General features: G+C 37.8%; 1 protein-coding gene across 3 annotated transcripts in view; it reads right to left on the bottom strand.

The window, feature by feature from the left end:
- DAGLA (diacylglycerol lipase alpha) overlaps positions 1–22,675 on the bottom strand; it is a 139,829-nt gene that overhangs the window by 72,775 nt on the left and 44,379 nt on the right. For 2 of the 3 annotated variants that reach the window (XR_006414268.1, XM_044425676.1), the window contains exon 2: positions 3,046–3,166. The exons of the other annotated variant lie outside the window; for it this stretch is intronic. The gene's annotated coding sequence lies outside the window, so the exon portion shown is untranslated. The remainder of the gene's footprint in view (positions 1–3,045; positions 3,167–22,675) is intronic. 3 annotated transcript variants of the gene reach the window in all.

The following is a 22,675-nucleotide window of genomic DNA, read 5'->3' as shown; positions in this document are numbered from 1 at the left end:
GCTCTTAAGATAAACAAAACAAAACTGGAAACCTATGAAGAAGAGTTTCCCAGTTTTCCCTGCCATACTCTTTGCCCCTTTGTGGAATAATACTTCTTTACTGAAACTCTAGTACTTTTTATTTGAGTAACAAAATATATGATTCCCTCCTTGAAGATATCATCTCTTAATAATTATAAGTCTAACAGTTTTTAGTTCATGCCAGAATTTTCTGTCAATAAAGCAGACAGTTTTTAAAATATATTTTATAAATAAATAAATATTTACAATATTTTTATTTTTATTCTTAACAAATAGCCTCTTTCTTCTTTTAATACTAAATGCACATTAATTATTAAAATTAATATTACTATTAATAGTATTATTTGGTGGAACTGCTGAAATGTATTGTTATTGCAATGTAGTATGATTATTTTGCTATTTTACTGTATTTTTAATCTAACCTTAGTTTTAATCTTGTAAACTGTTCTGAGTGTCAAATTGGCTATGGGGAATGGCATATAAAAGCCTGTCTTGATTGATTGATTGATAGATAGATAGATAGATAGATAGATAACTCAATAAGGTGGCCAACTGGCTGCAAAAAAAAAAAAGAAACTAGCATAAGCAAGCCAAGGCACTTATCCCAGCAAGAGTGGGAAGGAGCATTTTTCATTTGAGGTTTACACACTCCAGAAGATAGGTGAGTAAATAAACTATCCTTAATTTAACAAATTTATAAGCTGAGCAGAGATTTATACTGCTCAGTGAAATTTTGTGATTAAAAAAATCAGAATTCTGAACATTTGTAGTATATGTTATGTTTCTTAAATAGCAATTATCATTTAAAATACTGCTGTTTTAAAAACTAAATTAAATATGTTTTTAAAAAGTAAATGAAAAGTAAGTTCTGGGTAAATTAGTGTGCTCCTGTAGACTTAATGAAAAGAAATCCACATTGTGCATTTGAAAATGAAAAATAATACTAACAGACAATATTCTGTATTTCAGTTATTTCTTGTAAATCTACTTAATTTTTAACTAGTTACTTGCTTTTTCCCTCACTTAAAATAGGAGGGAAAAACATTCATTTCAAAGGCTGCTAAATGTAACTAGTTAACTGTTTCATTATTTTTTCTCTGTTGAAAAATAGAATATTAAAAGTACTATTGCATCTGGACTCTCTAATTCCAACTCCCTCATACAGAATCTTGTAAGCTTGGTTAGGAAAATTTTCCTGACAACACGTCCTGGCCAGGCACAAGATTCGTATGTGTGATGCACACTGACCACAAGGAAGAACCTTGTAATTTTTATCAAATGTTTCTTCCTTTAAAAGAAAACATGGAAGGAGGAATTGGACTTAGACAAGATGCCCATTCAGGTGTACATTCTCTAAGCACAACTAACCCCACTTCCCAACACACACACACACTTACTTCTGCACAGCATCCTTTAAACTGAAAAGGCAATTTCCCTTTGTCATTCAAAGAGTGAGTGGGATAAACCAAATGCACATTCTAGCACAGATGCACTCTATCTGCATTGCATTGTGAGAATCAACATTCAGATGTATTCCCTCATTCACCTCAGGATTTGAAAGCAATGCACCACTGGTGAGATAGCATCTACAGTTCTATGGACATTTGGATACATAGTCCTTGATCCATCAATGTTACGCATAAGAAATTTTACTTCCAACAACAGTTCTCCTTAATTGAATTAGGCCAGGAAGCATGCATGGGAATGAGGGATTGGAGTGGAAAGGAAAATAGAGGGAAGAAAATCCTCCTCATTTCCCTGCCTTTTTCCCCTCTATCTGAGAAAATGTTTCATGAATCCTCCTTCTTTTACCATATGAACTGTGAGGGGCAGATTTGTATTCACTGAGTATTCAATGTAGAGGAATAATAATAAAATAAAATATCAGTCAATATTCTTTTATTATATTAACAACCAGGTGTACTGTTTTAAAGTTTATGCTTTATTTTCATTATACCTGGAGTAGTGCAAACAATTAATCTTATTCTGACTTATTAATCATTCAGCTGCCCTTTCAACCAGCTGATGTAACAAGGAACCTGCTGGTTCTGTAGTCAATATCCCTGGTGACACCTCTCATTTTCTTTTTACAAAGTATCCCCCGTCTCACAAAGAAACATGACAAACATTACTACCTTTCCTTCTTTCCTATTTTACTGGGGATCAGTGTATTGAATTTGTAGCTCTCCTTACAAAGCTTTGCAAACGTGTCACATACATTTTGCTGATCCCAACCAGAAACAAGTAATTGAAATCTACCTTGCATTTTGCCATTGTGCACCATTTCAAGCTGCCATAGAGCAAATGAGAGCCAAGAGCGATTCATGCTTAAGAGCAACAAGTAGCCTTGAGATGGGATGTCCTATTCATGTTAGCAAATATAATATTCTCTATATGACTAACTTCTGAACCTATTTCCAGGTCAAATAAATAAACATTATGTGAAAATTAAGAGTATATGTCCATTTGCAACTAACAATAAAGCAGCTTGTTTTCCTGTTCTAAAAGCTAGAAGAGACAGATTTTTTATATATATATATGAAAAGTCCATGAATTTGGGGACTCAAAAATCAGAGAGCTATTATGAGTCCATCAAGAAAGCACAAAGGCTGTATCATATCCTTTTACTATATCACCACTGTACTCACAATCTGTAACAGAAGTTAGAATTCCTGTTCTGTCATACTCATGGCACTAAAAGGGTGGGAAAATGTACTTTTACCACAATATAACTAGGCTGTTTGTGCATATTAGTGCAATTAATTCATACTTAAGGCTAACTAATTTGTTAAATGATTATGAGTACATGTACTGACCACTTAAAATAGTAAAGGATTACCGCAGGTTCAGAAAGGACTTTGCACCGGGATTAGAATACGAACAGCTAAATCTGAATTCATGGATATATCTGTACTTGCATAGAAGAAAAATCCATGCATTCAAATTAGTATGCTACCTGCCACAGAAATGGGTACTCCAGAGTCAAACAGAAAAGGCAGAAAAATGGGAATAAGAGATGCTTACATAATATGTAGTCCAGTGGAAGCACATTCTTATGTGCCAAGAAGCTTCCTTGGGAAAGTCTGTGTCCATGGACGTAGACTTCATGAATGAAGGAGAAATCAGCATTCTGCCTCTGTAGCCACTGAAAGACCCAGGAAAGAACAACTTGGTGACTAGCCAACAAAGCCAGTCGTCAGCAGTAGCAACATCATCACCATCATTATCACCACAGCAACTCCCTCCCTCCAGAACACAACCCTTGTTGCGGGTGCTCCAAGCAAATGAATTGGGGATCATCTCTCCCATCCGCTTCCACATCTTTACTATACTCTAGGAGGAACTGACCTCATTCTTTGCTTTCAGGAAACTGTTCATGAATTGTGGGAAGGATTGAGAACAAGGGCATGCAATGCTGTCATACAGTGAGAGATACATAGTTGAACAGAGCTCCCAGACAGCACAGAGGCTACCTTGTCTTGCCCGTTTGAAAATCAGACCGAGTGCAATGCAGCTATGATTTCAGTACAACCCAGAGCTTTCCCATATATCAGAAATATTCATTCTCTGCAACAGAATGAAAACTCCTAATTCTATACAATAGAAAAAGAGAACTACTACTGCAAAATATTGGAAATGCTTTGAATCACCAGCTACTTTCTTGGTATTCCAGAAAAAAAAGGGGGATATACACAAAAGTGCTCATCTTCTTGGCCAGAAAGTGAAAGAATTGTTTCAATGGAAAAAAAATTCTTCTGTGCCTTTTTAGCCATTAAGGGCCCGATTTAGATCTGGATCACAGGACAAGGAGATGTTACATTCCCTCTTCTATACCACAGTGTCAATTGAATCAGCTCTCCCATATGGATGCTTCAGGTTAAGGTAAAAAAGGTGAAATGCCCTGATTGTATTTTTACATAGCATGTTTAATGTTAACATGTAAATCAGGCCAAATTATCTATTGACACACTTTCAAGGGTATGGCATAAAGGATGAAGGGAGCAGTAGTGTAGAAACTACATCTTTGTAATGTAAAGCTCAAGCACAAGTTCTGCTGAAGTGACTTAAGATTTTAAACAAATCTAGGAGATTTGGTTAAATCCAGCATCTTGCTAAATCTCGCATTAGCTGAAAATGCACAGAGATAAATGCAAAAGCTGAACACAGGAATAAGATATCTTATAATATCCCATTACATAGGAGAGACATCATATACAGATCTATTGTTTTCATGTTAAAGAGACCTGTATCTCACAATATAAGGGAAGATAAAGACCTATACTAGCAATTCAAACAAGGCAGCAAACACAACACCTACAGACATACCTGCCTACAGCCCAGGGTGGACAAACATGGCTTGTGGAACACATGTGCCCCCTAATGCCCCCTTCTTGAGGCCCATCACTCCAACCAAAAAAAAATTTTAAACCCAGAAAAATACAGTATCCATCGCAGCTACAGAGCACCCAAATGACTAGCTTTATCTTGGGTAGTACTCTGCAGTCAATATAAAGTGCTAAAACAGTTCAATTTAGCTTGGAAACAGGCCAGAGTATACCACTGTGGCACAACTAAGTGGTTTGCTACTGAATTTTAGCGGCAAACCAGTAATTTGTTTTTTTCCAGGTGCTCCGGAGTTCCCCATAGACTTAGTCCACCCACAGGTGGAGTGGAGGCAAACGTGGCCCCCAGACTACGGGCTGTTGCTCACCCCTGATAAGCAATTCAATTTTCTGATGAATTGGGAAGACAGAGACACTAAAGACCAACTGCATAAAGTCCTCAGTCTATTCCCAATTGTTCAGAGTGGTTTCCAAATGTCCTAGAATGAAAGAACTGTTTCACCTTACACAGTGGTACATATTTTCCATGAACTTATCCTCAAGTTCCTGGCATCTCCAGGTAAAATGAGTTTAACTAGTAGGGCTGGAAAGCAGACACTGCTGTCAATCATAGTAATCAGTACTGAAATAGATGGACCAGTGGTCAGCTGTCTGTTTCAGAACACAGAAGTTTCCAAAGTTTGCAGTATTTAATTAAAGTTAAAACACTGAAAATACTGTGCTCTGTTTTATAACCTGTCCAGAGTATCTGCAATAGGGAATATAAAAACCTTAATGAATAAGTAATGTGGCAGAAACAGACATGCTACCTCTGCTCCATCCATCCATCCATCCTTTGGACTGTCCAATAGCTGGAGCTCTTTGTGCTTTACCTCTTTGTATTAACAATCATTTCCAAATACAACTCCTGAATGACAACAAAACAGCAAGCATCGACTCACCAAAAAAGAAAAACTTATATGAAAATTAAAAAGTAGGTAACAGACTACACAAATCTCAAAATGACTTATTTCTAGATTGCAATTTGCCTCTAATGAGCAGCCCTCAAGTGAGTAGGCATAGCATTCGTATATATTTGTATTTAGAAGAGAAGTTGAATTAATGAGATTATGGCCATTAAGTAAAGTGGAGTTTTGTACAGACTCATGTAGTAGGAAGAACATTATAAAAGAGACAGAATATTGTGGTAGAAAGAGTGAAATGAGAACAACTTACAATATAGATTGGTATGCAACAATTGAGGATAGTGGGGAAGAAAGGCTATCAGTAATAGGTTTGCGCATTATTCTCTAGCTGCTCTGAGTCAGTAGATTCTCCCCCATCCAAGGATTTGGAGCTTCTGAAGAAAGCAGTAATCAGGGCACAAAAAAGATAAACTTTTAAAATCAAACATTATCTGCAGGATAAACAACAAAAGAATCCTAATGCATCTTAAAGACTAGTATATTTATTATGGCATAAGCTTTCATGGACTGCAACCCACTTTATCAAATGACTTGGTAACAGGTATATGCGGGAATGGTTGAGAAAGGAGTCCGACAAGGATGTATTCTCTCTTCTTTTCTGTTCAAGTATGCTGAAGTAATAGTGAGGAAGATGGATCTTGAAGAATCAAAAGTCAGGATAAGGATTGGAGGAAGAACCATCAACAATCTTTGATATGCTGATGACACAATCCTCCTCTCAGAAACCCAGGAAGGTCTAAAGCAGGGGTGCCTAACCTTTTGACGTCTCTGAGCCACGTTGGAAAAAGAAAATTTGTCCTGGACCGCACATTAAATACACAAACACCAACAAAAACCAATGAGCAAAAAACAGAAAAGGTCTGTGCCTAATTTTTGTGATATCCACCACCACAGATAAGCAAAGAAGTCCTCATATAATAATCCTTAATTATTTGGTGCCCTGTTTGGATAGTCTTTTAAAATCATTGAACAGGTCCCAAGTTTGCAATTACTAATATAGAAAATGAACATATCTAAGTACTAAAGCTTCATTGGTTTTTGATATATTTATTATAAAAGTAAATGAAAAGAGGGGCACATAAAATTAGTGGGATATTTGACATTGTACTTGAGAAACTTATGCATCGATATGTGGTTTGATGGAAGTAGTTGCAATTCTCAGTAAGTTCTCAGGGTGCCAATCAGATATTTGGGTTCTAATTTTACTCTTAGTGTGCTTCATTCTTGAAAATAGTTGCTCACAAATGTAGGTGCTGCCAAAAAGCAAGGACATGAATGAGTGATTGTGAAGCAAGGGATATTTGTCTCTGGGAAGATAGAACCTATAAAAGTCCATGATCAAATTTTTCTTTAAGTTAAATATCAGATTGCAGCTCTATGCATTCCATTTGAAAACTGGCAGGTAACATATTTATGTCAACTGAAAATGGAGTTGCAAATATACCAAAATAGTGATTGTTTTCCTGGAAATCTTGAAATCTGTTTTCAAATTCTTGTATCAAATTGAAAAGCAAGGCTGCATATTTTTTGCTGTTCACAGGACTGTGTTTAGCAAACATGTCAAAATGTATAAAAATGTTTGCAGCAGTAGGCTGAAATATTATTGATAATAGCTGTGTTTCACTTGCCCAATCACCATGGGGACATGTAATGTCTGATGGTGTCAATTCAACTGTCTGTGCTTGGAAGATAACATACTGGAAGCCTCACACCACCATAAAATTGAAGCCATGCATGTGTTCAAATAGTGAGAGCATATGTATGTTTATTTTACATGACATTGTAACACAATGCTGCCGTCTATAAAGTTCACACTTGAGAACTGTGCAATTAAGTTACACAAAAAAATCACAAAAAATCTCATAATGTTTTAAATAAGTTTATGATGTTATGTTGGGCTGCATTCATAACCATCCTGGGTCACATGTGGCCCGCAGGCCATGGGTTGGACACCCCTGGTCTAAAGCAATTGATCCAAAGAATCAAAGAAAAGAGTGAGAAGTTCGGCCTCCTTCTGAACATCAAAAAGACAAAGATCTTGACAACTGCACAGAATGAAGTCATCAAAATAGCAGTTGATAATGTTGAAATTGAATTGGCCACATTAAAATCAAGCTCATTAGAAAATGATATAATGCTTGGAATGCTCAGCAGCAAGAGAACACCAGGCCACCAAAGAGCAATGTGGTTAGACTCCATCAAAGAGGATGTGGGTCAGAGCATAGTTCAGCTGAAAGAGGTGGTATGGGAGCAGAAAATGTGGCAAGATTTGGCCCATAGGATCGCTTATACTTGGACATGACTGAACAGCTGAACAACATATGCAGGAATACAAACTCTACACTATAAAGGGCGAAAAATATAAATGCTGGGATCAGAAGGAAATGAAATGCAAAAAAAAAAACATACTGTGACAATTACTGTAAAGCTGAAATGTGTGTACAATAAGCACACTGGCTAACTGTAGAAGAATAAAAGTGTCACTCTACATTTGTTGTGTTTGCTGCAGCAAACCAAGAAAAGTACTGCTCAAGATATGATGTACCTGCACACAAGAGCAGTACTACTTCCTATTTCCTCTTGGTCAGGACAATTCTGTGGTGCAAATGGGTCACTATATGCAAATCCAGACTTGTGGGGGAGGGGAGAGGGGAGAGAGAGGGACAGAAAGAGAAGAGCAAAGACCTACAGGACTGACATACTGAAGCTCCAGAGGGGAGGTGAAGAGTTAATACCGTAACTGACAAAATGCTAGAAAAACCAGGTGCCAGTCAGGAGGCATGATCCTCTATTTGTGTTGTAGAGGGAGGACTCTCAGAATTATGGCCTCAAGGATGCTGGAGATAACAAGGATAACTGGCTTACACCTGGAGTAAATGACTGGCCCCCAAGGACTGGAAGATGGGCCATCACCTCACAGGTCAGCTGACCCAGATTGGAGCAGGGGAATAAAACTTGGGGAACAGAGCAAGCTTTTGTTCCTCTCTTGGGAGGTTCCATGTGCTGCCTATTCCTCTGTGCTGAAGAATGCTGTGACATCCTGTGGAAACTGGGCCTGCAGAAGGTATAGTGGAGCTGTCCATAATTTTGACTAGGATTAGTTTGTTATTGTCTGTCTGAATGACACAAGGCACTGGGAATTGGGATTTCTTGGCTGGCTAGAGACTGTATGGTTGCTGCTGTCCAATTTCCCCTTCCCCCCTTCTCCCCCCCCCCCTTTTACCTGATTTTATCCTTTTAGTCTCTGTGTTTCAGTCCCTCAACTCCCATATTTTATTCTTTTAATAAAATTGTTTGTTCCCCAAGCTTGGATTTGTCATGTGCTGAAACAAATGACTAGTCCAGGGTGCTCGGGCCAAGGAGTTTCTGGGCAGGACTTTTGCCCAGGTGGCTGGAGGAGTGTGAAATTCCAGATGGCTTTACATTACAGTTTTCAAAATGTGGGGTGTGGAAAGAAGCCAAAGCCATGAATGCTCTTTGCTCATGAAAACTGGGCTGTCCCCAAATCATCCTCAGTGAGAACTTCACAGGGATTTTTAGAAACTGTCAGGTCCCTCTCACTGACCCATGTTTCCTTGTGACTCTATGTACTTGGAAAGGTAAAAAGTACAATCCACCTTTCATGCAGCACTGAGGTTTGACAGCTAATTGTCAAGAATGCATAGCTGTATAAAGACCATTGTACAGAAATGAGTTCATTCAGAAATGAATCACTTGCATTTTTAGTACTTTCTGCACTCTTCCATATAACCTCTTCTAAGGGATCCTTAAGGGATATGGAGAAGGGCGGAGGAAGGTAATAGTGAATTATCAATCCAAATTCCTCCAAAAGTGTCTTTGTAGGAAATCTAAATTGACAGTTGTTGCTTTTTGTTGTTGCTTTCCAGTTGTTGCTTTCTGTATGTTTTAAATATGCATGATGACCAAGCTGGAGTTTTCACATCCCTGAGTATATGTCTCAACAGAAAATTGGTGGTGGAGAACTGAAGGATAATTTCTAGGATTAAATTATTACTAACACACACTTTGGACCAAAATATGTACTGGGCACTACCATATCATATGGGCTAATGTATGTGCTCCTTTTATGCATAAAGACCCACCCTACCCAGCTTATATGAACATATCAGAAACATGAAAAGAAACACATCTACCATCATCACCTTTCATTTAGCTTATTGTTTTTGCTACTTCTGCTGCTTAAATCCAGGGAAGTATCCTATCCATAACTCAATCTCAGATGGAACTGAGTGCTGTTATTTACTTATGACTGGATAAAACAGATAAGGATGGACATTTAAAAAAAACCCTATAATTTGAACAGTGTGCCTTCTAGGGTTTGTTGTGCTACCACAGAGTTTGTAACACAGTCCCAGAATGTATGATTACAGTATATTTATTTCTTATTTATTCTAAAGCCTAAAGTGCTGAAAATCAATAAAAGAAGGTAGACCTGCCTACACTGGGTTTATAATCTAAAAGAAACACCACATACACACATGCACACACATGAATGAGGGAAGTGGGAATTCCAGAAAGCCAATGGATCTCATTTTTGCCAAAAGGAATGTCTATGTAGCCACTGTCCTCTTCCTTACAAGCATGACGGACAACATGCTTTCACTGAAAAATCCTCAAACCTATATTAGCCTGACTATAGCACTCTCCCTTGTAATCACAAGTACACCAGATGGCATGCACTTACCATACCCAAGCGGAAATCAGTAATTAGGATATGTATAAAACATCATCAGTCTTCAAGCTGCTATTTTAAAGTCTATGAATAGGGCTCTTTCTGTCTCAGAACGTGCATCTTCACAATCTGGAGGCTGTTCTTCTTTGGAGGATATGATTTCATCCTTTGGAAATGTTTTCAGCTTTTTGGAGAGGCACATTCCAACCTCTGGCTACTCACAGAAAGGAGTTTCTCTTCCTGGATCTTAGACATAATCTCACAGCATATACTCTGAAGGAATGCCACTATGAAATTAGAATGTTTAATATGTCTCAAATCATGCCCTGGCTTTCCCTGCCTATAGCCATTAGAGATATACCATCAAAAGGGACCATAGCAGAAGTGTGAAACTAACTATCAAGAGAAAACTCTCTAGGTATAACTGGAAAATATAAGCCTACAAGAGTTGCATCACAAAATAATGCCCCACTCCACAGCATGGATGGGAAACAGACATACTGGCTCATGAATTGCTGTTAGTTTCTCCTGATGGCTGCTCTATGAAGAAATACAGGACAAGGAATACCCATTTCCAGACTGGGTTGTCCATATGTAGTTATCTTGTGGAATTAAAATGAAAGCAAGTAGGACAGTGATTTACCAAAAGATGCTCTATCCTTTCAGAAATATAGTGGGTAGTGTTGTGCAAATCAACCAAACTCGAGCTTGCCAACATTTTCCAATTTGGTCTTGAAGCACAGTCTGACTCTAATCTGTATCAGATTGCAAGTTTTGCTTTTCCTTTTAGCATGAAAATCTGTATTTCTATGCATATTTTCCAAAGGTATGTATCAATTATATACATCTTTGAAATGTATACACTCCTGTCTTTAATTAAGGCATATTGTCAGGACATGGGCAGCTCTGGACTCCACCTGGTGGGCAGTATTTGCAGGATTGGTCCCAGGTGCTGGAGCTCTCAGCATACTGATGAGTTGGGAGCTGGGAGCCCTGGAGAAGAGTGATAAAAGATCAAGTTCTTCCCTCTAGAACTTGCCTTAGTAACACAGGTTTTTGCGTTTGCTGTAGTGCCTGCATCTTGTCTGACGCAAATCGTGCTTTGCTGTCTCAACTCAACATCCCTGGTCTCCCTCCTAGCTATGGTGCAGTTCTACTCCTGACCCTTGCTGCATCTAGTTCCTGCTGCATCCTGCATCTTGTTTGACCATTGCCATGCATCTTGCCTTACTACATCATCAAGTTGTATCTTGCTGTGTCAGAGCTTGCTGTATCCGGCTTTGTTTCACCTGCCCCCCCTCACTGCCTTGCTATCTAGCCTTGCTTTCCACACCTTAGCTGCTTCTGAACCCTGCCTTGTTTATCTTGCCTTAAGGTACTGCACTCTGCTCTGTTTGTCTTTCTGACACTAGACCCGTGGCTTGTTCATTACTCCACCCCTGTCTTATATTGATCTATACTGCTGGTTCCTGACTTTGGCTTGCTTCTTGACCACAACTCTGCCTCTGATCCAACTGCCAGGTTCCAATTGGTGCTTAGACTTTGCCTGGCAGCAAGTTCTGTTGCTCTGGTCCCAGTTCCTTTGTCTTAACTCATGTTGCCCACATCCCAGGCTGTGGCAAATATATGTGTGCTTGTTTCAGATGTACACTTTTTAAAATATGTATTTTTCCAATCTACTCATGCAACCTTTTTTAGTCCATGAATTACACTGCAAGCTGGGAAATGTACCCTCTTCAACTGTAATTGAAGATGTGTCCAAGCTGAATCTGGAAGTGCTGAGTAAAATCCTGACTTTAAAAATGTCCTTAAACAAATGTCTCATACATCTTTAATTGTGTGAAGACAGTGCAACCTTCTGCCTTATTATCAGTCCTCAATAAACATGACATCCTGAGTCTGAGGAGAGTAGAATAATAGGGCTAGTAAGAAGCAAGCACAACCCAATTAGCTCTAGGAGTCACAGGACAGGATGACTCAGGGCAGATAGCAGGCACATCTTGAGGGATCTTGGGCTGCAGCACCAGACTCCCCAATCTCTTAACTACACAAATTTTTCTCTTCCTTTGTGACCACATCGAACCCCTCTTTTTACTGTCAAAGCAAACAAGTGAGGGAAGGGCTCAAAGACTAAGTGACTCTCTGGCACAGTTTTTTCTGAACATAGCACCCTCCTGCCTGTGCTTTTTCAGGGGAGAAGGGAAGTTTCTCTCTAAATAGCCCTTGAACAACCCTACTGCTCAGACAAAAGCTTCTTCACAGCTCTCTTCCAACAGTATAGTCCTCATGGATAAAAGGAATAAGAGACACCCTTTTGACCCCTTTTCTTCCCCTAGCAATTCCTTCTAAGTTACTTCTGGTATAGATTATACATGGAATATGTGGAAGTTCAAACTGAAGGCAGGGGACTTCAAGTACTCTTCCTCTTCAAGTTCCTTCACTGTCTTCAGTGCTAATTGAAATCCTAAACAATAAATAGACTGAAAAATGTCACTCAATAAAGTACAACTCTGATGCTTCCGGTATCCACTACCATCTTACAATTTTGTATTAGTTGATGATGGCCTAGGTAGGCACTTTTGCAAAGGGTTCTATAAATTCCTGTGAAAGCAAAGGTGCTTCCCTATTGTATCATCCCTGTCAAGTTCATATTCACCTGAAAATACACCAGATGGCACTAAGCAACAAGCATTTAAAAACTAGTTCTGTTGGAGGGCATCCCCAAACCTACGCACTACCAATAATGCTTTTCCTAGACCCTGCAAATTACACAAGCTGTACTATCAATATCCACAGTGTGTTTTTTGAAAATAAAATAGATAAACATTCCTGGCAAGTGCACTTAATAGATCTGTTTACTGACAGTGTTGCCAGTATTCTCAGTTGTGGGCATTATTTATTTATTTCATATTTAAACTGCCCAATGGCTGAGAGAAAACTTGGTTTTCAAACTGTAAAACAAATGAATACATATTTTAGTTTTCTACCCCTCTTCTCCATGAACACAAAAAGAATGCAGCAAAAAGTCACTGAGGAAAGAGTCTCTTACATTAGCGATAGACCATTAACAACAAGTCTCTCAGAACCAGGCAGAACATGTTCACTCCCAATGGCACTTTACAGTTTTTATAGAAAAATAATGTAAGAAGATTAGTAATGCTCTTAGTTCAAATCCAAGAAAGAAGTAGTTTTCAAGGAACATGGCAATTAAATTAGGAGAACAAGGATGTGGAGTATTTTAATTTAAATAGGAGTAGAACTGGAATGGTATTATGAAGCTCTAATAATAATCAAATTCTTTCCAAATTATCTGGGGTGAGCAGTGAAGTAGCCAAATTTGCAGATGATGTCAAACTATTTAAGGAGGTTAAAACAAAAATAGATGGTGAATTTTATAATGATCTCCCTAAGCCAGAGGATGTGGATGAAAAAGTAGAGTGATATATTCACATATACACTTATGGGATTGGGACTAAAATCAGATCTTGGAAATGGGTATCTTGCTGGAAATGTCAACCCACTGTGCAACTGTTATGAAAAATATTATTTTTATATTAGGAAAGGAATAAAAAATAAAGCTATTAATATTTATTTATTAGATTTTTAGCCTGCCCTATTAGCCACATGGCTCCTTGGGCAACAATAAAACCATACAAAACTATATAAATCATTAAAACACAATATTAAACACTAAATCAAATAACAATAAAAGCACTCTAATATTGCATCTAAACTTAACAGACTCAATGTTTACATAGAAGGCACAACCACACTCTACATTAAAATATACCACCATTAAAACCAAACTAACAATTAAAATACTGGCAAAATAACAAGTTCTTTGCCTGGCACCAAAAAGAGAACGTAAAGAGTGCACCAGATAAAACTATCTGGGGAGCTCATTCCAAAATCAGGATGTCACTCCAGAAAAGGCCATTCTTGTAGACACCCTCCTTATTTTATGTATGTATGATATGATCACACTTTGGATATTGTGTATAGTCCTGATGGCTGCATCTCAAAGGATCTTGTAGACTTGGGAAGGAGCAACCAAATGATTAGGGAGCTAGAGCAATTCTCCTACTAGAAAGGATTACAGTATTTGGAGCCTGTTAGTTTAGGAAAGGGGTAAGGCAGAGATGTACAGAATCATGCACATCTTGGAGAAAGTGATGAGAAATCATACCAGGACTTGGGACACCAATGAAACCGAACAATGGGAGATTTGGGACAGAGAAAAGGAAACATTCTTTTACAAGAACGAAGTTAAAATACGGAACCACAATAATTAACCACAATATTAATAAATAAAATTAAGAACCACAATATGGATGACTTTAAAAAATGATTAGATACATTCATAGACAATAAGGCTATCAATGGCTCCGACTTACTCAAGTTGCCCTGAGCATTATTTCCTTGGTAGAAAGGGAGGATGCAAATGAAATTAATATACTGATGACAGTTCTGTCATATTATTACCTCCAGTATCAGAAAAAATGTGTCTTGGAATAACAGTTGCTTGGAACATTGCGGGGAGGGGGATGTTGTTCATTGACACTTATGTCCTGCTTGTAGGCTTCTCAAATACTGAAATAAATTTTTATTCATACTGGAATCAGTATCTTACACAAAATCATTCCATCTGAAAATAATTCCAGAAAATATAACTTTTAATGTATGTGTATATATTTCTATACACCATGAAAATATACAAAACAAATAAATACAGATGGGCTCACATGTAATGCTAAACCATGCTGGGGTTTGTGGAAATTTGCACTGCTGTTTTTTCTAAACCCATTCCCACAAACACATCATGATTTGTTCTTCTTAAAAGAATGGTTTACTATGATGTCTGAACCCATAATTGTGGTATATGCCTGGCTTCTTTGTGCTGTTGTATATCCTGAAACAAATTACTACGGAATCAGTATTTCATCCTTTATTTGTTTAAGTCCTAGTGAAGTAAACTGCCATTTCTAAGTACATATTGTCATGAAGCAACAATATCTAATAAAGCTAAAAATTACTTCAATGATCATTTAGTAAATAACTCAAAAGGTCATTTATTTAATTATCTGTACTACAGATGTAACTGAATTAGATTTGGCAGCCCACAGATTTATTCTGCCATCACATGGGATATCAGTTGCTTTCTCCATGGTCCGCAGAACCTTCTGGAAATTCTACCTGCTTTTCTCCATCTTTCAGAGGAGCTGCAGGTTGGGGTAGGCGGGGGGCGGGGGATGGAAGGTATAGTATAAGAGATTCTGTATACAAAGTGGAAGTTCACCCTTGAGACCTCAGAGCCAAATGGAAGACTCTGTGGCATGTTCTCAGTTTGTGTCAGGCAGCAAATTACTGTACTTACATTTGTACTGTATGTTACTTTTTGCCAAAGTTGCACAAAACAGGAGTATATATTCCCATTTCTATATGCAAGAAGACTGGTACAGGCTAGATCTAAAGAAGACATGAGAGAAAGATCCATGTTGCTCCAACCTATATGGATGTCCAGCAAAAAGTGAGAGTGTACACCTACACTCCCATTTCACATGCCGTGTCCATTATGGCACTCACTTTTTGTCCAACAGTATACTGTTGAACCCTGCTTAGCTGCCAGCAAAGACTAGAGAGGCCACTTGGTCCACATAATATAATAACTGTCTTCAAATAATAAACTCATACCAACACATGTTATTGCCCAAACACAATTATTTGTACAACTAATAGCTACCTTCTTCAACAGTTTCAATCCATTTCTTTCTGAGTCTAATTTCTTAACCACACTTTATTCCTTGCAGTTAATCTATGGTCAGGGATTTATTTATTTTTTTTCAATATTTGTGAGGTGCCCTATTAGTACATTCTAAATTCCAGGGAACATTGCTTTTTAAAGATAAGTTTCTTGCAGCCTTTGTTGATATAGACTGCTGTATACCAGCAGCACAGGGATATTGTTTCATTCCAACATTCTCAATAGAGCATTAAGGAAACAGTATTTAAATGCCAAAGTAACCAACAACAGGAAGAGACATGTGAAGTACAGTCTGATAAGAATCCAAGTCTGCTAACATCTGCATGCAAATGCATGAATTAAACACTATTTGAATGTCTCCATGCAACATTATTTACCCAACAGAAGCAGAAGGGTCTATACTGGATTTATTTCAACAAAAACAAGAAGTCATTCCACATTCACAAAAGATTGTGATACAATATTGCTGTTTTAATCCACTATTATTTTTCTTGACCTATAATGCATGCCTTGTTTGTTCAATAAGATAAAAATAAGAAAAAGTTAGAGGTGATATTGTCTAATCAAAATATGTAGAAACCATGGTGTATGTATATGCTGTTCGCGCAGTTTTTAAAAAATCTGTTGTACAAATAGGCAGTATGGGATGGTTTCTGATGGGCAAATGTGTTCTTTCATACTTTTAAACAGCTGAAGTGATTTTAGCTAATTGACCAAAGACACAAAGCACAGCTAAGAACAAAAGAATTCCTCAGGGTTTCGTTCAGGCCCTAGAAAACAAGGATAGTTAGAGCAATATTTAATGGATGCTGCAATCTGATACAAAGACTGGGTACAGATTTACCAGGCAATGCAAAGCAAGAGTAAGATCACTGTATTAAGAATGCTCTTATTTTCAGTGAAAGCTTCCAACTCCTGTCCTCTTAACCTCTCTGATATAGCTCATTTATTAAAGTAGAAATCAGAAGACAGCACAGCAGGAAGAAGAGCTACTGCTCTCACCTCATGTAAATGAGAGCTTCACTGAACTTTTCCTGTCTGATTCCTCTGGTACTATAAATAACATACTTCAAGATTTGGTGCAGACCTTTTAAAGCCAGCACTTTCTTAGCACACTGCATGCATAGCACACATTACCTCTCCTATACATATAAATATCACACACAGCTATAAACACCCTAGCAGAGGAAGCTACTTTATACTATGCCAGACTATTTGTTCATCTAGCCCAGTATTATTTTATCCAGCAGCAGTTTTCAAGGTCTTGGGCAGGCTCTTTCTCATCTCCTCCTACTGATCCTTTACCTGGAGTGAACCTGGGACCTTCTTTATGTAAAGCATGTGCACTACCACTCAGCCACGACCGTAAATATTATCACAGAAGTGGAATATGAACTCACACCTACACATAGAGGCAGCCCTTCCTTACCCACCCATGTTCCTATATTTAGAGTGATTCCATTAATATACAATGGTTTTCCTTGGGAATTTAACACATTCCTTTAGTATTCTCATTCCCTTAATCCATTACTAATTGTTATGAACTGCCTAGAGTGATATGCCTATCTTGAAATATAGTTATGTAAATAAAATAATGTAGAATTAATTATTACCTTAGCTCCCCTCCTAGTTTCAGACTCTATTTCTGAAGTCTCTTTCTCTCCATAATTTCTCTAGTTTCTATTATTGCTTTCAATAACTAGTCACCCTAAAATATCATTATAAAACAATAATCCTTAGCCTATTTGCCAAAGAGCTCTTTCTGCAACTTGTCAGCAGTACTCTTCCGGATAGCTTCCCAATCACTCAACAAATGAAAAACGTTCTGCCTCCAGAATGCATGCATCTCCCTAAAGACCTTGGAAACAAGACACCAAATTCAAACTATTCGTGCTGCGAGCACATTAGGCCAAGTTCCCTCTTGTTACATTTCTTTCTACATACCATTGCTGGCTATTGTAGGGGATAGGGACCAAACTGAATGCCAGCTGAATTCTGATTCTAAGGATATGCCAATAGGACCAACCATTCTCAATTTGCTTTGCTCTCACTACCAAATCTTTCTTCAATGAACTGTTACTTAAATCAGTTCATGCACATGGTTAACACTGATCCTATTGGTCAGACAGGCAGTGACCAACATGCAATATTTGGTGTGACTCCACTAGAGATATACCCTAATTGGTATAGGGGCATTTCCTCAATCCCCAAGCCTGCTCAAGGCACAACCTTTCAATCTGAAGGTGAAAACCCATAAAGACCACACCAAGGAAGAGGTTATGAACAACTCTGACCACCCAAATAAGGAGAGTGTTTCACTCTAATTCAAGTTCCCAAGAGGGCAAAAGATGTATCTACAGGCCACCTACAGACCTTGGAGAGCAAGGTTGCCAGCAAGCATTTTGCCAAGTTATTATTTCATTCCAATACTGCTCAACAGCTGAAGTTGCCTGTTTTTCTAAAACAAAATAACAACAATATAGAGGGAATAAAAACAGTATACAATTCAATACAAAATTTAAAAACAGAATTTAAAAACCTTTAAGAAATATATTTAATAAACTAGATAACTGTACACATAAGCCCCTCAAATCCATTAAAGTCATTAAATGCCTCAGCATGCAGACTTAATGTGGCACCAGAATGAAAACAAAGCTGGCACTAGGAGACCCTCAATGGGGAGCTTTTTCCACAACTGGGAGGCCGAAACTGGGAAAGCCCTCTTCCTTGTTGCTACCAAGTGACTTTCCTTCAGAGGTGGCTCTCAGAGAAATGCTCAGATGTTGTGTGTAGTGTCTGGGTAGGTTTTGGTCAGAAAAGGTATTCCAAGTAGGTTTTGGTCAGAAAAAGTACCCCAACAACAGTTCCGGGCAGCAGATACATAGTGTATTTTGTTTGAACGGAACCTAAAAGGCAGCATTCTCAGTTCCAAGTGTTGAACTACAACCTATAAAGACTTAAGCATATTCAAGGCCACACTTTTAATATTAATTCTTTCACTTCTTAAGAAGGCAGATGGAGCCCCTGCTTCAGATGCCACTGAACAGACAGATTCAGGGCAGTGATAGTGGTACTCTCCTGAATCGGGCAACTATATCTCTATGGTTAGCCTAAACATATCAGTCTGCTTTTAGAATAAAGCTTATGATCTTTCCCAGAGATATGTTGATTACGATTATTTCATTTGATTTTCTTTTTGATTACATTCTAAACTAAATATGAGTGTAAATATCAAACCTTTATGAGGGATACAATCTTACTATATATGTTGATTTTGTTGTATCATTGTATTTAAAAATCAGAGTATCATTTTAAAAAACAATATTCACTACCTTTTTCGTGTTTTCTTGCACTCTGTTAGCTATGTTCCTGCTCCAGTCTTAACAAGACAGGAGAGCTGATCAATACCATCCTGGACAATCCAGAAACAAGGTAGCATGAAGAAAATGCTGAGCTACTGATTCTCTCCCATCCCCATATATGCCAGGGTAACTTAATGTGCCTGCAATCATATTTAAAATGCACATGCAACCCTTTAGCAAACCAGAGTTAAATGGCTTCTCTCTTTGCACACAGCCTCTCTAATGACTGCACTTTCAAACACCAGCATATACTCCTCCTACTCAACACCCACACATAGTACATTGTGCACAAATGTACAGCAAGCACATAATCTGCATGCACTTACCTTCTGCATAAGCCCCGGTAAGAGAGGCCTCAGTGTAACTGTGAGTTGTCTTCCTATCCCACAGAATCTGCTTTTCAAATCACCTCTTATCTTCTCTCCACAAGAAAGATTGTGAGAGAAAATTAGAAGCAGTTTCTAGCCTAATTATTTAATTAGATAACCCCATTTTTATAAATATCTTTCAGTCCCCAGATTCTCTCTCTATATAGTTCAGGGCACTGCAGCTGATAGAATATTTTCCCAAAACTCTTCACCTCTTATATCAAAGTCATATATCAAGGATTGCCCCATATATCTGCATTTCCTCTGTCTGTTTCAGGTGTTCACAAATTTTGGTTCAGCCTTATAGCCATCTATTATTTTAGCAGCCCTTGCTTCTTGAAGGTTTCATATTTCATACTGCAATGCACCTGACATCTTCCTTCCTTCTTTTTTCCTTAAACCTTCTACAACAATATTTTAATCCGTTTGGAGAGTCTTTGGACTAGTATAGCAGAATATAAGTTGAATCAATCAATCAAACAAACAGAAGAGCTGCTTCTTTCTAGCATAAAATATTTTATCTAGATACCTAGATATCTACTTATCTGTCATAAGAGACTTTGGATTTTTCAGTCATTTATATTTGAATGTTGTATGCATCCCTTTGTTTTTAATTTTCTGTTCTAGATAAATATGCTGCCAACTAGCTACCTAAACCTTTTCTATACATTGCTATTTTTGTGCCACTCAACTGCCAGCGTCCATTTAAACTACATCTCCTTGTATAATTGACTAATCCTTTAAACAATAGTTCTTGCACTATTTGAAAAATATACTTGACATTTTGGCAAGTTCCAAATCTGGTTTAAGTACAAGTCCTTGCAGGTGCCTAAAGATGATTTTGGAATCGTTTTAACTTGTGGTAAGTTTGCTGCTATGGTTTTTTGAGGATAAATGAGCAATCTTGATTCCATCTCTTGTCCCTCAAGAGAAAAACAGAGTTTCTTTTAGATTCCACAAGCTAGACATCATTTTTAGAGCTTGCAAAGGAGCTCTGTCAAGATTTTGTAACACCTAAATTAATGAACCAAAAAAGAAACAAAAGTCTAGCTGTCTCATCTATGAGCAAACAGAAAGTGAAGGAAAAACATGCCAGATCAGAAAAGGAAATGAAGGAACACACTACAGTTCTATTGCAAGGGCTCCAGTTAAATGTCTAACTGCAACTGCTTTGGGTCACAACCAGTTGGATGTGGATTTCAAGTATGGCAGTACCTGCAACCTCCAACTTAAATTTTGATGCCCTGGAAGTTGCAAGGGTTGTTGCAGCTGAACTCCATAAACTCAGCTTTACTGAGTTAATTTGTAGCTTATGAGAATTCAGAAAGCAAATGATATTATGAAGCAACTTCTAGAAGCAACAAGATGAGACTCAAAAGAACAGGGTGTGTTAGATAATTAGGCTTTCAGAACAAAAACAGCTCCCAGTCAATGTGAAGGTTTCGGATGTTCACACAGATATAACAACAAAACTTTTCTTCCTTCTATTTTGCTTTCACTTCCAGTCACAGCTGTGTTGCGCAAAAAAGGTGGCATTAGTATGCAAAGCCCTACTTTGATTGAGGAGACAGTCATGCTAACTGTCCAAAATAGAAGGCTTGCTGAGAGAGAAAACAGGAAAACAAGTGGAATGAAGTTATCAATAATTCACTGCAAGTCCATGGATAACAGCAGGCAAACAGCCTTATAAACATCCTGGGTACTTGGAGAAAGGAGGAATTAATTTCATTTATTACATTTCTATATCGCTCAAAAGCTGAAGTACTCTGGGTAGTTTAAAAGGCACCTAGAACAGTGTCCAGCTCCACACTTAAATTATATTATATTATATTATTTATTTATTTATTTAAAACATTTATATGCCACCTCCATCGCAACAAAGCCTTGGGGCAGCTCACAGTTTTCATATTCAGGAAAACTGTAGGGGCATTTCAGCTTCTGAATAAGATACATTAAATTCATCATGTGAAATCAGAATTCTGCAGTCTCTCCAGAGGAAAGTACATGGGATAATTTGCTCATGGCCATCTTTCTCTCTCCATTGTTATGTATGCATATCATACCTCTCCTAACTGTGCTTCCTTCCTCCTAAGGAAATTTAGTCTCTAAAGCCTAGTAAGTCGGCCATTTTTTCCCTCAATACTTTCCCCTTTGGCTGTGTGCCAGAGAGAATGCACGGAAAAATGTAATTATTAAAAGACCAATAACAAGTTGCTACTTTGCTTTACATTGTTGCATTTTCTAGACTGTGGTAGCTCCAAAAAGTGCTACAATATTCATGAAAATCATATGATTTCCCATCTAAAGATAATGGAGAGGGGAAGAAGAGGAAGATGTGATGCCATCTAGAAGTGAGAATTAAAAAATCTCCCTATTTTGAGAATAAGTATTCTGCTTTGTAGATTCTCAGAATACTGTCATCAATGAAAATTGGCATTGGTTAAATGTACATTATACAAGTTAATTTCAGGCACGTGGAAATCAAGCCTTGCCTCTACTAACACTTTGCAAAAGTGATTTTTCCTTTTCTATGATCTATACTTGGCAGTAGTTTGGGTATTACTGTGCAGCAATACTTCACTGTATCAGGAGTCCAATGCTCTACAACTATCAATGACGATATTGCGTGTTCATAGTGAATGCTTCTGCTTTATCTTTCCAGATGAAAAGTTTTTCACAGTTCCAATTTTAAGCTAAACCAACTGGGGAGTAGGTCTATTTCTGTGCAGACTTTTTTGATGTTAACATGCAATGCCCCTAAAAGAGCCATATATGTAAAGCAATTGGCACTAACATGCAATGAAAGGGGAGAAAAACCCCCATCATGTAAACCTAAACTACACTAAAATATTACAAGGGCTTCTCAGTAAAAACAAATGTTCTCCTTCCATGGTAACTGTTTTATGAACTCTCAGAAGACGCATTTCACAAAAATTCTTGCCTTTGAGGCAAATAATTGGAATAGTAGAGGGAGGTCACCAGATGGTTCTCAGTGGACACATAATGATCCGGTTCACATAAAGGCAGTGAAGGAAATAAGCCACAATTGTTTATTTCCCCTGCCACATGTGCTCGTCATGTGCCAACAGGATTTCCCTAATCACCCTTGTTGTTGTGGCTTGCCATATTGACCAAATCAAGGCATGGCTTGTTTGTTTGTGT

Source organism: Varanus komodoensis, unplaced genomic scaffold (genome assembly GCF_004798865.1).
Source record: "Varanus komodoensis strain SLA01 unplaced genomic scaffold, ASM479886v1 scaffold16, whole genome shotgun sequence".
Lineage (NCBI taxonomy): Eukaryota > Metazoa > Chordata > Lepidosauria > Squamata > Varanidae > Varanus > Varanus komodoensis.
This window is presented reverse-complemented; position numbering and strand designations above follow the sequence as displayed.